This window comes from Cervus canadensis, chromosome 1 (genome assembly GCF_019320065.1).
Source record: "Cervus canadensis isolate Bull #8, Minnesota chromosome 1, ASM1932006v1, whole genome shotgun sequence".
NCBI lineage: Eukaryota > Metazoa > Chordata > Mammalia > Artiodactyla > Cervidae > Cervus > Cervus canadensis.
This window is the reverse complement of record NC_057386.1, coordinates 59,513,054-59,529,651: the sequence shown is the minus strand read 5'-3', so window position 1 is coordinate 59,529,651 and position 16,598 is coordinate 59,513,054. Positions and strand designations below refer to the sequence as shown.

Below are 16,598 nucleotides of genomic sequence, written 5' to 3'. Positions count from 1 at the left end.
AGATCTGTATGTCCAAAAGAAATTTGATATATTATGTACTGTTGATTAAATCTTCTTGTAGAGATGATGACTTAAATTATGTAGTCAACTCACTAGATCATAAATTTAGAGTCGTAAATTGGCTATTTCATGTTTTAGTTTCTGTTCAGTTCAATGTTGAATAAAATAACTGTATATCATGTGTAAAATGATGTGTGTTGTGGGTGTATGAAAAGCGAAAATGTGAGGTGTTCAGTCATGTCTGACTCTTAGCCACCCCATGGACTATAGCCTTCCAGGTTCCTCTGTCAATGGAACTCTCCAGGAAAGAATAATATAGTGGGTAGTCATTGCCTTCTCCAGGGGATCTTCCTGACCTAGGGTTTGAACCTGGGTTTCCTGCATTTCAGGGAGATTCTTTACCTTCTGTGCCACCATGGAAGTGATGTGGATGAATATTGTCCCCCAAATATCCATGTCACCCAGAACTCAGAATGTCACCTTATTTGAAAATAAGATCTTTGCAGATGTAATTAAGGTAAGAGTCAAGATGAGCTTAAAGTGGACCCAAAATCCAATGTGTGTCCTTTTAAGAGACAGAAAAAGATACACAGAGACACACAGGGAAGGAGGATGTGTGAATTCCACTCCTCTCTCTTTCCTCCTAAACCACACACAATCCTTAAAAAAAAAAACAAAACTCATTTTTAGTATTGTTGGTACATAACTGCTTTCTGGATGTTTGTAATCCTGCACTTTACACAGCTGTTGTGCCCCAGAAGCTGTGTTCCATCCTTCTGGCTGATGCTACAGCTGAGCATAGACTATTTCTTGCACTCATCCTTTAAGTTGTATTGCCTACTGTGAGTCCATCATAGTTAACAAAATTGATATGAATATTCTGTTGCCCTTTTGGATCTTGTTTTACTTTAGCCAATTCAATGAATTAAGAAAGCTCAGTCATCATTTCCTAGCTTTCACTTCAGTCACTATTTTAAAGATAATTTCTATCTGTTGGCATCACAGAATCCTGTCTACCTGTGCCTCCCACACATCATCATCCTTTATGTCTATAGTATGTGCTTGCTGTGTGCTAAGTCACTTCACTCGTGTCTGACTCTATGAGACCCTGAACTGTAGCTGCCAGTCTCCTCGGCCTATGTGAATCTCAACGCAAGAATATTGGATTGGATCGCCATGCCCTCCTCCAGGAGATCCTCTGGATGCATGGACTGAACCCGAGTCGCTTATGTCTCCTGCAGGTACCTTACCACTAGAGCCACCTGGGAAGTCACTCTATAGTATTCTCAGTTCCAAATTCTCATAAATAATTGTTCAAGTAGAGTCTCTTTTAAACCATGCTAATCCTCATGCTGAACTCATTGACATAAAGTATACATACTTATATACTCACTGACATAATACTTGAAATACAAAAACATGAAACACCTTGTAAGGAAGTTAATAGACTCCAAAATATTTAGCACTAATAATAATAATACAATGAAATCATGTATGTGCCTATTCAACTATCACCTTCCAAGAAAGGTCTTTTCTGAAAACCTAATATAATGAGATAATCACTCATTATTCCCTTAACTTGATTTATATTTTTTTCCTAGAAATAGATGATATGTTTAATACATGCAGCAATTTATTTGTTTCTTATTTCCTTCTCCCTGTATACACTCCAAGAGAGAAGAAATTTCTGGTTTTATTATTGCATCTTATATCTCTAATGCCTAAAAAATTACCTAGAAACATGTTTGGCCTTCAGTGAATACTTGCCAGATGAATAAAAGATGAAAAGAAATGAAAATTTTTGACTAAATTCATAATAATTAGTACTGTGCTCACCTAGGTAAGGTAGCTTCCCTGGTGGCTCAGATAGTAAAGAATACTCCTGCAATGCAGAAGACCCAGGTTTGATCCCTGGGTTGGAAAGATCCCCTGGAGAAGGAAATGGCAACCCACTCCACTATGTTTGCCTGGAGAATCCCATGGACAGAGTAGCCTGGCTACAGTCCATGGGGTCACAAAGAGATGGACACGACTAAGTGGCTAGCACTTCACCTAGGTGATGTCTCTTTCATGAATATAGTTGTCACCTGAAATTTAAAAATGTAAAATAGCATAAATAATACACTCAAAGATAAAAAAAAATAGCCATACTTATATAAATGCTTCTATTGCTGAGTACTGTACCTTGGAATATATTTTTTGTCTAATTTTAAATATTTAGTTATAGTTACATATTCTATAAACATTTGACTCTTGCAGTTTTCAGAATCACAGAAATGACACTTCCATTATCAAAAGTGTCTCATAATTACGCCTTGAATATAATTTATTAAAACTGATCATGTTAAATTTAGGGATCTTGCCCTTTCTAAGCTAATACAGATTTCAGAAAATCTGAAGAGTTTATTCAGTAATGTAGTTAATAGTTTAGGTAATATTAGTTCATTTGAATTACTTGGATGCAGAAATTCAAACTTGTAGAGTGCTAGACATAATTGATAAATAATATCCCTGATTAGGTTGATTCTGGTCCACCACAATTGGAGAAATTTGTTTATAACTTGGATTAAAAGCCAGAATGATACTGGATCATTCCACTTATTTCTAGATAAACTGCTTTGGGGTACCTAACAAGTGATAACTGTGCTCACTGGAAAGATTGAAATAGTGCTACTTGCATTCCTGAAGTATAGCACCTCAAAAATATTTGGGTTCCAGAAAAACCATGTATGATTCACAAGAAAAAGTGTCTGAAATATGTAAACACCCTGTAGAAAGTCTGTGAAAATCTCTCTTTAAGCAACTATACTTACTTTTTATGCTAATGTCTCAATTAAAAATTCTTATAAAAGTTGGTCACTCTTAAGGTAATGAACAAACTATGAATTCAGAGCAGGTAAATATTAAAAACTAAAATAAATGCACCATGTTAGAATTAAAGTATGTTCTATTGAAGCACATGGAAACATTAAAAAGAAACCTCAGAATGAGAGAAAAAAAATAAATATATTTAAGAAGCTGAAATTACAGCATACTAACACATATATATGGAATTTAGAAAGGTGATAATGATAACCCTATATGCAAAACAGAAAAAGAGACACAGAAATACAGAACAGACTTTTGAACTTTGTGGGAGAATGTGAGGGTGGGATATTTCAAAAGAACAGCATGTATACTATCTATGGTGAAACAGATCACCAGCCCAGGTGGGATGCATGAGACAAGTGCTCCGGCCTGGTGCACTGGGAAGACCCAGAGGAATCGGGTGGAGAGGGAGATGGGAGGGGGGATCGGGATGGGGAATAAGTGTAAATCTATGGCTGATTCATATCAATGTATGACAAAACCCACTGGGGAAAAAAAAAAAAAAAGACACAGAAAAAAAAAAAAAAGAAGCTGAAGATCAATATCTACAATCAGTATCTACTAAATATCAATATTATAATATCTATGACAAAATAATTAGGAAAATACAATAAAGAGGTGATAAAACTGAGAAAATATGTAAAACAAATCATCTTCAGTTTTTCCTTGTGTATTCAATAGGTATTTTTTTTTCTGTGTATGTCATTACTTGAAAAATCATAGCAAATCACTGCTCTGGAGAAACTCAAATATACACAAAAAGATGGCAAAAACCACTAAAATATTGTAAAGTAATTAGCCTCCAACTAATAAAAATAAATGAAAAAAATGTGCAGAAACATTCAGCTGCATATAGATTGCAATAACAAAAAATGGAAATAGCCTAAAAGGACATTACAAAAATGGTTTAGTCACACAATTAAATACTGTATAAATCAAAATTATTACATTAGAAAAATGTACTAGTTAGCATAAATATCCTCCAAACTCATTTATATTCAAAAGTACAGTGAATGCTATATATCTTGTTTATAAATATTCACAAAATATTTATATAATAAATATTATATTTATATATTTATATTTATATAATAAATATAATATAAATACATATAAATATATTTATATATTTATATAATATTTATATATTATTATTTATATATATATTTGTATATATTTATAAACAATATCATGGGAGTGAAAATAATCAAATTATAGATGGAGTTAATCACCAAGGCATAAGAGGGGAATGAAATGCCATCCTAAAGGAGATCAGTCCTGGGTGTTCATTGAAAGGACTGATGTTGAAGCTGAAACTCCAATACTTTGTCCACCTCATGTGAACAGCTGACTCATTTGAAAAGACCCTGATGCTGGGAAAGATTGAGGGCAGGAGGAGAAGGGGACAACAGAGGATGAGATGGTAGGATGGCATCACAGACTCAATGGGCATAGGTTTGGGTGGACTCTGGGAGTTGGTAATGGACAGGGAGGCCTGGCGTGCTGCGGTTCATGGGATTGCAAAGAGTCGGACACACTGAGCGACTGAGCCAAACTGAACTGAACTGCGAGGAAGTTATGAAAGGATCTTTGATCTATGATGTAGTGTTCTAGGAAAAATAAACAAACAAATGTTATTATTATTATTATTATTTTTAGATTGGCCTCTCAGTGTTTCAAAGGGAAAGAAAAGTCAACATAGAAAATTTCAGTGTTCTTTATTTCTTCCCCAAGGGAGATTGTTAAAAGTACCAAAATATCTTTTTCTAGGAAGCAATTACCTTTTGATGCTCAGGGAGTTTGGAGTAGATAAAACAACCTGTCTTCATTTTCTTGTTTATAGCCAGTGTGACATAAATCTCTGGTGTAAATCCAAAACCATTTAGACATTTCACATGTGGAAGATTTAGAAGTGCTGTGAATGGTAAATGGTTTTTATCCAATGATATATTGGTAAAGAAAAAAAGCAATCTATAGAAAAATAAATGATGAAACTGCTCTTTAACTGACCTTACTATTTAGTATTCTGAAATGTTTAACTCACTGAAAAAATTAAAGTCTTAGCCAAAAGGCAGAGTCACCTTGATTTACAGCATAATTATAATGATATTTTTTCCAGAAGAGAAACAGCTTATTTCCAAATAAAACATACACATAGACAAAAGATACATGAAGGCGTGTTCAAAATCACTGAAAATTAGGGAAATACAAATTAAACCCAAAATGAAATATCACCTAAAATTTTTGGAGAAGAAAGTGGCAACACACTCCAGTACTCTTGACTGGAAAATCCCATGGACAGAGGAGCCTGGTGGGCTGGAGTCCATGGGGTCGTTAAGAGTTGGACGTGCTAAGGGGAAGGTTCATAGCATTACAGGCTTACCTCAAGAACCAAGAAAAAAGTCAAACAAATAACTTAACTCTACACCTAAAACAACTAGAGAAGGAATAAATGAAGAACCCCAGGGTTAGTAGAAGGAAAGAAATCTTAAAAATTAGGGCAGAAATAAATGCAAAAAAAACTAAAGAGACCATAGCAAAAATCAACAAAGCTAAAAGCTGTTTGTTTGTTTTTTTTTTTTTTTGAAAAAATAAACAAAATTGACAAACCATTAGCAACTCTTATCAAGAAACAAAGGGAGAAGAACCAAATTAACAAAATTAGAAATGAAAATGGAGAGATCACAATAGACAGCACTGAAATACAAAGGATCATAAGAAACTACTACCAGCAGCTCTATGCCAATAAAATGGACAACTTGGAAGAAATGGACAAATTCTTAGAAAAGTATGACTTACCAAAACTGAAACAGAAAGAAATAGAAGATCTTAACAGACCCATCACAAGCAAGGAAATCGAAACTGTAATCAGAAATCCTCCAGTAAACAAAAGCCCAGGACAAGATGGCTTCACAGCTGAATTCTACCAAAAATTTAGAGAAGAGCTAACACCTATATTACTCAAACTCTTCGAGAAAATTGCAGAAGGTAAACTTCCAAACTCATTCTATGAGGCCACCATCACCCTAATTCCAAAACCAGACAAAGATGCCACAAAAAAAAAGAAAATTACAGGCCAATATCACTGATGAATATAGATGCAAAAATCCTTAACAAAATTCTAGCAAACAGAATCCAACAACATATTAAAAAAAAAATCATACACCATGACCAAGTGGGCTTTATCCCAGGAATGCAAGGATTCTTTAATATCCACAAATCAATGTAATACACCACATTAACAAATTGAAAGATAAAAACCATATGATGATCTCAATAGATGCAGAGAAAGCCTTTGACAAAATTCAACACCCATTTATGATTAAACCTCTCCAGAAAGCAGGAATAGAAGGAACATACCTCAACATAATAAAAGCTATATGTGACAAACCCACAGCAAGCATCACCCTCAATGGTGAAAAATTGGAAGCATTTCCCCTAAAATCAGGAACAAGACAAGGGTGCCCACTCTCACCACTCCTATTCAACATAGTGTTGGAAGTTTTGGCCACAGCAATCAGAGCAGAAAAAGAAGTAAAAGGAATCCAGATAAGAAAAGAAGAAGTGAAACTCTTGCTGGTTGCAGATGACATGATCCTCTACATAGAAAACCCTAAAGACTCTACCAGAAAATTACTAGAGCTAATCAACGAATATAGTAAAGTTGCAGGATATAAAATTAACACACAGAAATCCCTTGCATTCCTATACGCTAACAATGAGAAAACAGAAAGAGAAATTAAGGAAACAATACCATTCACCATTGCAACAAAAAGAATAAAATACTTAGGAGTATATCTACCTAAAGAAACAAAAGACCTATACATAGAAAACTATAAAACACTGATGAAAGAAATCAAAGAGGACACAAACAGATGGAGAAACATACCGTGTTCATGGATTGGAAGAATCAATATTGTCAAAATGGCTATTCTACCCAAAGCAATCTATAGATTCAATGCAATCCCTATCAAGCTACCAACGGTATTTTTCACAGAACTAGACCAAAGAATTTCACAATTTGTATGGAAATACAAAAAACCTCGAATAGCCAAATAATCTTGAGAAAGAAGAATGGAACTGGAGGAATCAACTTGCCTGACTTCAGACTATACTACAAAGCCACAGTGATCAAGACACTATGGTACTGGCACAAAGACAGAAATATAGATCAATGGAACAGAATAGAAAGCCAGAGATAGATCCACGAACCTACGGACACCTTATCTTCAACAAAGGAGGCAAGGATATAGAATGGAAAAAAGACAACCTCTTTAACAAATGGTGCTGGGAAAACTGGTCAACCCCTTGTAAAAGAATGAAAGTAGAACACTTTCTAACACCATACACAAAAATAAACTCAAAGTGGATTAAAGATCTAAATGTAAGACCAGAAACTATAAAACTCCTAGAGGAGAACATAGGCAAAACACTCTCCGACATAAATCACAGCAAGATCCTCTATGACCCACCTCCAAGAATATTGGAAATAAAAGCAAAAATAAACAAATGGGACCTAATGAAACTTAAAAGCTTTTGCACAACAAAGGAAACTATAAGCAAGGTGAAAAGACAGCCCTCAGATGGGAGAAAATAATAGCAAATGAAGCAACAGACAAAGGATTAATCTCAAAAATATACAAGCAATCCTGCAGCTCAATTCCAGAAAAATAAATGACCCAATCAAAAAATGGGCCAAAGAACTAAACAGACATTTCTCCAAAGAAGACATACAGATGGCTCACAAACACATGAAAAGATGCTCAACATCACTCATTATCAGAGAAATGCAAATCAAAACCACAATGAGGTACCATTACACGCCAGTCAGGATGGCTGCTATCCAAAAGTCTACAAGCAATAAATGCTGGAGAGGGTGTGGAGAAAAGGGAACCCTCTTACACTGTTGGTGGGAATGCAAACTAGTACAGCCACTATGGAGAACAGTGTGGAGATTTCTTAAAAAACTGGAAATAGAACTGCCATATGACCCAGCAATCCCACTTCTGGGCATACACACTGAGGAAACCAGATCTGAAAGAGACACGTGCACCCCAATGTTCATCGCAGCACTGTTTATAATAGCCAGGACATGGAAGCAACCTAGATGCCCATCAGCAGATGAATGGATAAGGAAGCTGTGGTACATATACACCATGGAATATTACTCAGCCATTAAAAAGAATTCATTTGAATCAGTCCTAATGAGATGGATGAAACTGGAGCCCTTATACAGAGTGAAGTAAGCCAGAAAGATAAAGAACATTACAGCATACTAACACATATATATGGAATTTAGAAAGATGGTAACGATAACCCTATATGCAAAACAGAAAAAGAGACACAGATGTACAGAACAGACTTTTGGACTCTGGGAGAAGGCGAGGGTGGGATGTTTTGAGAGAACAGCATCGAAACATGTATATTATCTAGGGTGAAACAGATCACCAGCCCAGGTTGGGTGCATGAGACAAGTGCTCGGGCCTGGCGCACTGGGAAGACCCAGAGGAATCGGGTGGAGAGGGAGGTGGGAGGGGAACGGAGGGGACATGTATCCATGGCTGTCATGTCATATTACAAACCCACTACCAAAATTAAGTAATTAGCCCCCCTAATAAAAATAACTGGAAAAAAAAAAAAGAGTTGGACCTGACTGAAGCTTCACTTCAACCGCATTTGGAAAGAAATCAACCCACGCCATGTGTTCTGCCTGGAGACCCCAAGGATGAGGAGCCTTGGTAGGCTCTGTCCATATGGGGTGCACAGAGTGGACATGACTGAAGCGACTCAGCAGTCAGCAACAACTTTTTAAGAAATGGCTTGATCCAAAACTAAAAAAAAAAAAAAAAAAAAAAAAAAAAAAAAAAAAGCTAGAGAGGAGAGAAAATGCTAGCAAGAATTTGCCACTAGTGAAGAGAAAACAGAATCTTGGTGCACTGTTGATGACTGTATGGAAAAAGTTACATAATAATGAACATAGAACATATGATCTGGTAATCTCACTTTTGAGAACACATCCAAAGGAAATGAAATCAGTTTATCTTGAAGAGATATCTGCACCCCTACATTCATTGCAGCATTATTCACAATAGCCAAGACTTGGAAACCATACAAGTATCATAAGTGTCCATTGACAAATGAAAGGATTAAGAATTTTAGGAGTATATATAATAATATATACTATTATTCAGGTATAGAAAAGAAGGAAATCCTGCCATTTGCAACAACATGGATGAATCTTGAGGGCAACATGCTAAATAAACTAAGACAAAGAAAGACAAATGCCATGTCATCTCACTTATATATGGAATCAGAAAAAGTGAGCTCATAGAAGCAAAGTTTAATAGTGGTTTGCAAGGGTTAGGGAGTGAGGGAAACAGGGAGATATTGGTCTAGGGGTGCAACTTCCAGTTATAAGACAATAAGTTCACCAGTCCAGTTTCGATGCATGATACAGTGTGTTCGGGGCTGGTGCACTGGGATGACCCTGAGGGATGGGATGGGGAGGGAGGTGGGAGGGGGGCTCAGGATGGGGAATGCGTGTGCACCCATGGCTGATTCATGTCAATGTATGGCAAAAACCACTACAATATTGTAAAATAATTAGCCTTCAATTAAAATAAATAAAGTTTTTCAGAAAAAAAAAGAAGGCCATAAGTTCTGAAGATCTAATATACAGCATCATGACTACAGTTAAAAAGTACTCTAGTGTATACTTGAAAGTTTCTAAAGAGTTGATCTTAATGCTCTCATCACACACACACTTGTAACTACGTGAGATGACAGATATGTTAACTAACTTTATTGTAATGTTTCCCAATACATGTGTATATCAAATCATCCCATTGTACACATAAAATTATGTAGTGTTTTAAGCTAATAAAGCTAGAAAATAGTATGCCTCAATAAAGGTGGGAAATAGAAAAAAGTAGCAAATTTCATCTCTTAAATGGAGAAGATGATACAAACAGAAGACAAAATTTTAAAATAAGTGCAGAAACAGTAGAGGACTATAACAGCAGCAAAGTCCTGAGAGATGGGGTTGGTTATTTCCTCATAACGAGTATCATTGTCCAATAATAGCTTAGGGGAAGAGGAAGATAGATAAATACATGCCTGACAGTTTCAGCATACACAAATACATACATATGCATACACACAAATACATACATCCTTCAAAAGTCTTCTCAGGACAAAATTAGAAAATAACTGTGAGAGACTGAATAATATCCCCCAAAGTCACTCAGGCTCTAAACTCTGGAATCTGAGTGTGACCTTCTATTACAAGGGGACTTTATGACTGTGATAAGGACTTTGAGACAGGAAGATGATCTGAGTACTAAATATAAGTGTCTTTATAAGAGGCTGGTGGGGGAGAGTTGTTACAGAGGAGATGAAAATATGACAGTGGACCAGAGACTGGAGTGAGGCTCCTGCAAGTCAAAGAGTGCCAGCAGCCTCCAGAAGCAGGAAGAAAAGAAGGATGAATGGTTCCTGGAATCCCCTGAAGGAGAGAGCTGTGCTCATTCCTTGTCTCAAGCCCCATAAGACTCATTGTGGACTTCTTGCCAGCAAGATAATAATTATGAATTGCTATAGACCACTAAGTTTGTGGCAAATTTTTAACAATAACAATAGGAATGGTGAACCTTTTAAAGATGCATGATCAGAGGCTAAAACATATGACCACATCTTAATACGTTGATTAATCTCTTAGCCAAAGATATGGGGCAAGAATATCACAAGAAAAGCAGAAAACAAGGACATTAGTATTTTCAAAGCAGCTCTGTATTACTTAAACTGACCTCACTCTAGGAAAATCATGGGAAAAAGTAGTCATGGTATGGATGCCTCTGGAGCTTTCTTTTAATCCTACAAGGGTAATGTTATAGGTCATAGTTATACTATACTAGAGGAAAGCAATCTAGTTATTCTGGATGCAGTTACACTAGAGGAGGGTAAACTACACTGTTTCAGAAAATTGACAGAGGTAAACCTAAATTCCTCTCTCATTTGTCAATTAAAAGTGACAAAATTTTATTGAAATGTAAGATAAAGGCCTATTTGAATATTATTAAAAAAGTCATCTAGACCACTTTTCACAAACTGATTTACAAATAAAAGGGGTACAGTTTCACAGAACTGGCAAATTGTTATCTGAGCAATATGGAAGATGCAATGTATGTATTAGATATTTTATACAAACAGATGAGGGAAGAGGTCAACAGTGAGTTCAGCCACGAAGACAGAGAGATCAGGGTAGTGTCTTTGTCTGATTTCAATTGGGTGGAAATCAAATATTAATGATTCCATCATCAGTTCAGTTCAGTCACTCATTTGTCTGACTGTGAGCCTTCCCTGTACATCATAGGAGAAGGCGTGACACACAGGGTCAGTTCAGTTCAGTTCAGTTGCTCAGTTGTGTCCGACTCTTTGTGACCCCATGAACCACAGCACACCAGTCCCTGTCCATCACCAACTCCCGGAGTCTACCCAAACCCATGTCCATTGAGTCAGTGATACCATGCAACCATCTCATCCTCTGTCGTCCCCTTCTCCTTCCACCCTCAATCTTTCCCAGCATCAGGGTCTTTTCAAATGAGACAGCTTCTCGCATGAGGTGGCCAAAGTATTGGAGTTTCAGCTTCAGCATCAGTCCTACCAATGAACACCCAGGACTGATCTCCTTTAGGATGGACTGGTTGGATCTCCTTGCAGTCCAAGGGACTCTCAAGAGTCTTCTCCAACAACACAGTTCAAAAGCATCAATTCTTTGGCACTAAGCTTTCTTTACAGTCCAACTCTCACATCCATACATGACCACTGGAAAAACCATAGCCTTGACTAGATGGACCTTTGTTGACAAAGTAATGTCTCTGTTTTTTAATATGCTGTCTAGGTTGGTCATAACTTTCCTTCCAAGGGGTAAGTGTCTTTTTAATTTCATGGCTGCAGTCACCATTTACAGTGATTTTGGAGTCCAGAAAAATAAAGTCAGCCACTGTTTCCACTGTTTCCCCATCTATTTGTCATGAAGTGATGAGACTGGATGCCATGATCTTAGTTTTCTGAATGTTGAGCTTTAAGCCAACTTTTTCACTCTCCTCTTTCACTTTCATCAAGAGGCTTTTTAGTTCTCCTTCACTCTCTGCCACATCTGCATATCTGAGGTTATTGATATTTCTGCCAGCAATCTTGATTCCAGCTTGTGCTTCCTCCAGCCCAGCGTTTCTCATGATGTACTCTGCATATAAATTAAATAAACAGGGTGACAATATACAGCCTTGATGTACTCCTTTTCCTATTTGGAACCAGTTTGTTGTTTCATGTCCAGTTCTAACTGTTGCTTCCTGACCTGCATACAGGTTTCTCAAGAGGCAGGTCAGGTGGTCTGGTATTCCCATCTCTTTCAGAATCTTCCACAGTTTATTGTGATCCACACAGTCAAATGTTTTGGCATAGTCAATAAAGCAGAAATATTTTTTTTGAACTCTTGCTTTTTCAACGATCCAGCAGATGTTGGCAATTGATCTCTTGTTCCTCTGCTTTTTCTAAAACCAGCTGGAGCATCTGGAAGTTCATTGTTCACTTATTGCTGATATAGCTGACTGTGAATTGACTTGTGTCCTGTTCATTATAACTCAAATATGAAATATATTTCTGACAGGATGCTTTCTAGGAAAATAATTGCAATGCTGGGCATATCAGGTGTGAAAAAAGTTGGAAAATTATATCTAAATCTTTTAAATTTTTTGGCAAACATAAGTAAATCCAAGAAAGAATAAATATTAAACATATACTCAAGAAACAGACAAACCAAATTGCAAAGAAAACCATGTAAGTAAACTTCCAATTTTAGACATCATTAAGGATCTTTTCCCTTAGCTTTATTTTAGTGTCATGCATTCCAGGGGGCATTTTAATTACATGGAAACAAAGCCGAGCAGCCAATTTCAAGCCACACATTTCTGTGTAATTCCAAAAAAGTTCTAGTCATTAAAAATGATGTGAGACCTGTCATTTGCCTTAATGATCTGTTTTGATGCTTGTGAGGAAAATGTTGCTAGTGGTCCTCCTGGGTTTGAGTCTCCAGGGCTACAGAGTCAGATGTAAGCATCTTGGTCTCCCAGTTATATGCAGCCCACAGAAAAACAGGACAGTGGAGACCTGCTTCTCTGTTGCAAGTAAGTTTTTGAAGTTGTTTATGACACAGTAAAAAATATTATTTTCTTGAAATGGTAACTGAGGTCTTCTTTTCACTTTTCTTTTTATGTTAAATCACTGTAAATGTTAGCCAATTCTGAGTCCAACAATATTAAAGAAACAAATTAGCAACCATGCTTCAAGGCCACTGACAATTATTTCACAAAGAAGAGAATAAACTTGCTACTGGGAAATGGGCATTTATACATATTTATTTACGTGTAGTTTTAAATTGGTATATAAACTTTTACAAAAATAAGAAGTAGTTAATTCTGACAGAACTCTTACCTGATAAATCTTGAGACCCTTAAGAGACATGTATGCAATGTCTAGGTCTGTAATAGAAGTTAAGCTATAAGCTATAAATCCTGATAAAGTGTACACTCCACTTAGAATTCAAAACGAGTTATTGTCCTCCTCAGCAGTGAAACTGTCCCAGGAGAGAAGTATCCTTTACTGAACAAAACATGCTAAAATGGGATTGCTATGCTCTCTTCTTGAAATTAAAAGATGCTTACTCCTTGGAAGGAAAGTTATGACCAACCTAAATAGCATATTAAAAAGCAGAGACATTACTTTGCCAACAAAGGTCCATCTAGTCAAAGCTGTGGCCTTTCCAGTGGTCATGTATGGATGTGAGAGTTGGACTGTGAAGAAAGCTGAGCACTGAAAAATTGATGCTTTTGAACTGTGTTGTTGGAGAAGACTCTTGAGAGTCCCTTGGACTGCAAAGAGATCCAACAAATCCATTCTGAAGGAGATAAGTCCTGGGTGTTCATTGGAAGGACTGATGCTGAAGCTGAAACTCCAATACTTTGGCCACCTGATGTGAAGAGTTGACTCACTGGAAAAGACCCTGATGTTGGGAGGGGTTGGGGGCAGGAGGAGAAGGGGATGGCAGAGAATGAGATGGCTGGATGGCATCATTAACTTGATGGGCATGAGTTTTAGTAAACTCCGGGAGTTGGTGATGGACAGGAAGGCCTGGCGTGCTGCGATTCATGGGGTCGCAAAGAGTCAGACACGACTGAGCGACTGAACTGAACTGACTGAAATGACATCTTATTAGATGACTCTATCATTTTCCTTGATACTTAGAAGACAAACATATTCCCTTCAAGGCTTTAATTGATTTGTGTATGCAAGCAAAATATAGTAACAATATATGTTGTTATTTGAGGCAAACATCTCACATTTTTCTTAGACACTTTCATTTGCTTATGCATTCTGTGCAAATATTTTCTATCAGTTATGTGCATACTATGCTACTAGCTGATGAGTGAATGTACTCACTTCAATGTGTTAAGTATTTCTAGAAAAATACCAGCTGCAATGTATATGCAAAAACAGTTCAGAGACTCACTTGGATTGGTAGATCCATCCACAGTAGTTATCTATATAAGGAATATTGTAAATGGAAAAAGTTAGAACTAATAACTCCTTTCATTTTATTTAGTCCATCATAGAAAGTCATAGTATGATTTTCACTTATTTCTGTAAATCTCATCTTTGTCAAGAAAAACTCCCTTTACCCATCCTTTCTTTTCAAAGGCATCATAGTGATGACTACAAAAAATCTGAGTCTGGAGACAACGTTTGCCCTCTTGGGTTTCACAGATTATCCAGAGCTTCAGATTCCTCTCTTCCTCATGTTTCTGATCATGTACATTATCACCGTGGTAGGAAATCTGGCCATGATGGTAATCATCAAAATTAACCCTAAGTTTCACACCCCCATGTATTTTTTCCTTAGTCATCTTTCTTTTGTTGATTTTTGTTACTCTTCCATTGTTACTCCCAAGCTGCTTGAGAACTTGGTCATGGCCAATAAGAGCATCTTCTATAGTAGCTGCATGCTGCAGTTCTTCCTGTCCTGCATTGCTGTGGTGACTGAGTCCTTCTTGCTGGCAGTGATGGCCTATGATCGCTTTGTGGCCACCTGTAACCCTCTGCTTTACACAGTGGTCATGTCACAGAGGCTGTGTGCCCTGCTGGTGGCTGGGTCATATCTCTGGGGCATGTTTGGCCCATTGGTACTCCTTTGCTATGCCCTCCAACTAAACTTTTCTGGACATAAGGTGATCGACCACTTTTTCTGTGAATACACTGCTCTCATTGCTGTCTCAAGCTCCAATACACCCACCCCCAACCTGCTGCTCTTTGGCTTCACCACCTTCAACAAGGTGAGTACACTTCTGATCATCCTCACTTCCTATGTGTTTATTTTTGTCACTGTGCTAAACATCCGTTCTGCTAGTGGATGTCGCAAAGCTTTCTCCACCTGTGCGTCTCACCTGACTGCCATTACCATCTTCCATGGGACCATCCTTTCTCTCTACTGTGTGCCCAATTCCAAGAACTCGTGACAAACTGTCAAGGTGGCCTCTGTGTTCTATACAGTGGTCAACACCATGCTGAACCCTCTGATCTACAGCCTGAGGAATAAAGATGTGAATGATGCCTTCTGAAAATTAATAGACACAAAAGCCTCATTTCACTGAACCAATGTCCAAAGAAGTCTTCAATTCCCATTAACAATGGGTAAAGAGCCTTCCAAGATGTGTAGCATATATTTACATGAAATTTTTATAGATGACTAAGACATTAATCTATTAAACTGTTCCCATTAAATATAAATTTTTGACAAGGGAACATTCTTTCTTTCTTCCTGCAGTACCTAAAATAGTACTTATCTCTGGGCAAGCCTATAATAAATATGTTTAAACATGAGTGAATAAATGAATGAGTAATTATGTATCCTCATTATGTACTTAGTATTAAGTACTGCTTATTATATAACAATTAAAAATGACTGCTATTCTTCCACATAGAATAAATTTGACTAAAACAATGAAATCTGAAAGTTAGAAAATTTAACATATTGTTGATGTCATTCCACCTTTCTGATATTCTTCTAAAATTTTGTTTTATGTGGTTTAAATACAGCTCATCAAACAAAACTGCATATTTATGTTACTCAATTTATGACTAATGACTATGAAATAAATTTCAATAAATTTTTATATTTAAATAATTTATGTAAAACACCTGCCATGCAGAGCAGTTTTCCTGTGAATGTGTTTCCTGGACATATAAAGGGCCACTGACAATGATGCTCTTTATAGATTTTGGTTTTGTGTTTTTGTCATGAGACTCCTTTCTTCAGTTCAGTTCAGTTCAGTCACTCAGTTATGTCCGACTCTTTGTGACCCCATGTCCGACTCTTTGCGACCCCAGGGAGGCATGCCAGGCCTCCTGTCTATCACCAACTCCCAGAGTCTACCCAAACCTGTGTCCATCAAGTCGGTGATGTCTTCCAACCATCTCATCCTCTGCCGTCCCCTTCTCCTCCTGCCCTCAATCTTTCCCAGCATCAGGGTCTTTTCAAATGAGTCAACTCTTCGCATCAGGTGGCCAAAGTATTGGAGTTTCAGATTCAGCATCAGTCCTTCCAATGAACACCCAGGACTGATCTCCTTTAGGATGGACTGGTTGGATCTCCTTGCAGTCCAAGGGACTCTCAAGAA

General features: G+C 37.1%; 1 pseudogene; it reads left to right on the top strand.

The window, feature by feature from the left end:
• The first annotated feature begins 14,633 nt into the window (after positions 1–14,633).
• On the top strand, positions 14,634–15,572 carry LOC122452298 (annotated as a pseudogene).
• Positions 15,573–16,598: the final 1,026 nt, after the last annotated feature.